We start from the raw sequence: 2,141 nt of genomic DNA on the forward strand, positions 1-2,141 counted from the left end.
TTCTTCTGCTAGTTGGGGTTTAGTCCACTTTTGTATCCTTCCCTTCAAGGCTCAGGGGTCCAAGATCTTCTGTGTCTGTGTTAATTGGTTTCCCTTTTCTTTGTTGAAGAGCATCTGTGCAGTCCTTCTGCCTAGTCCGCCATCTTGCTGGAACTCTTGCCTCTGTTTTTTGATCATCTCACTTCTGATGCTTTTTATCAATTAACTGTGAAGATTCTGAACTTTCTACCCTACTTGAAAGCCGAAGACTCAGTTTACCAAAATTTCAAACATTGGACAGAAAACATGAGATTCCTGGATATGAAAGACTTTATTTACCCTGTGTAAGGGTAGTCTCCAAGTAGGCCATAGTCCCCTTATACTAGCCATTATAGTAAAATCTGAGACATTTGACTGTCATCTTTTAAAGGCTCTAAGGTTGGTACGATAGACAAAAGGATGATTTGAGTCACAGATGTTCCAGGAGCTGTCACATGCATTATGTTCTTTTTTTCCCCCTCTGCTAGGTGAGTTAGCTAAAGTTCTGAAGATTTGCCAGCCTTCTGATTATATTGCTCATGAATTTCCCACCTTTCTCATTCACTGTATGTGAGTGTAGAGTATAGAGATGCACTCACTGTGCATCTCTAACTGTTATCTAGCCCAAGACAGGTCTTTGTTGCAATGGGATGATCTTCAGGTTGACAGACGAGTTGATGAGGAGAGTTAACCAGTTGTATGGAGGAGAGTTGACAACCAAGACATTGGTGCAGGCAGATGTCTTTGAGCCTAGTTTGCAATACTTGGCTTATAACCCTTTCCTCATTTCCCTTCATGAACAAACAGGAAAGTAGACAACCATTTATTGTTTGATCAACCATGCAATTTGATCTGTCTGTCAGCTATCAATTTCTAAGGACTTCCCTCAAATCCCATTAATTGGCCCACAGGGCCAGGTCTTTCTTTTCCCAGAAAACCATGTGTCTGTTGTTTTTTCTTTGTCACCAGACTGTCAAGTACTATAAATGGCCCATGGTTTTACACCATTTGTAAGCTAACAGATTAATTTTTTGGATTTTGACAGAAGACATAAGACTCGGGTCAGAAACAAAAGACTTTATTACTCACAGAGAAGGTTGTAGCCACAGTGTCAGCATATTTATGCTCACTCTTTAAGCCCCAATTCCCACACAGTTACACAGAGGGCCAGATGACACTTGCACACTGTTGAGTTGTTGTAAAGAAAGGGGGGGGGGGAGGTGAGGGTCAGTGGCCCAGCATGTTTTGAGTAAGTAGAAAGTCTGATAGCTGTCAATAAACAATCTAGTCTCTTTCTGTCTTCCTTACCCCACAGTATCTTCTCCAAGTTAGAAATCCTTTTCACCTCTCTGAATGAGAGTGTTTGATAGTACAATCTGTGCTCAGTCATACCCCTTTGCCACCCTTTTTGTGTCAAGGAACTCTGTTCCTCAGTGAACTGTTTTGCATCTACCTCAACTGTGTGTGTGAGGATTTTTTTTTTTTTTTGGTATGAGAAGTTTCCCTTAGTTAGTGACTCAGTACTAAGAAGTAGGGGAGAAAAGAAATGATCAGAGAGTTTCCAGGGGCTAACATATGGATGCTGGTACCAGCTGAACTCCTAAGATAATTCCGTTGTTAATTTACCATATCTGGCTGGCACTAGAATGTCACTATGGTTTGCTGACACAATGACAACAGTGCAGATAATCATACCTAGTACATTGTCTGAAAAAGGAAAGGGCACAAATAGAAAGTTCTGTGTCTCTACTTCTTCCTGTTAGGGCCACTAGACCTCCTTCTTCAGCTCTAGGCTGCCATTGTGTTTTATTCTTCTCTGTCCAAATGATCTCTGGTTCAGCAAGGGTGCCCTAGAATTTTAAACTTAAAATCCTAGCATACATGCTTTTCTGTTTTGTTTTTTGCATCTCTGGCAGTGGATGGAGATGAGCTCTGGTAGTGCAGTGGTTAAAGCATTTGGTTGCTAACCAAAAGGTCAGAGGTTTGAACCCACCAGCCTCTCCACAGGAGAAAGATGAGGCAGTCTGTTTCCATAAAGATTTACAGCCTTGGGAACCTTATGGGGTAGTTTTACTCTGTTCTACAGGGTCACTGTGAGTTGGAATCGACTTGATGGCAGTGGG

General features: G+C 41.7%; 1 protein-coding gene across 1 annotated transcript in view; it reads left to right on the forward strand.

Moving 5' to 3' along the window:
- The window catches only part of UGGT2 (UDP-glucose glycoprotein glucosyltransferase 2), a 601,530-nt gene that overhangs the window by 91,031 nt on the left and 508,358 nt on the right, over positions 1-2,141 (forward strand). The gene's annotated exons all lie outside the window — the stretch shown is intronic.

This window comes from Orycteropus afer, unplaced genomic scaffold (genome assembly GCF_000298275.1).
Source record: "Orycteropus afer afer isolate SDZICR_OR568_19922 unplaced genomic scaffold, OryAfe1.0 scaffold00117, whole genome shotgun sequence".
Classification (NCBI taxonomy): Eukaryota; Metazoa; Chordata; class Mammalia; order Tubulidentata; family Orycteropodidae; genus Orycteropus; species Orycteropus afer.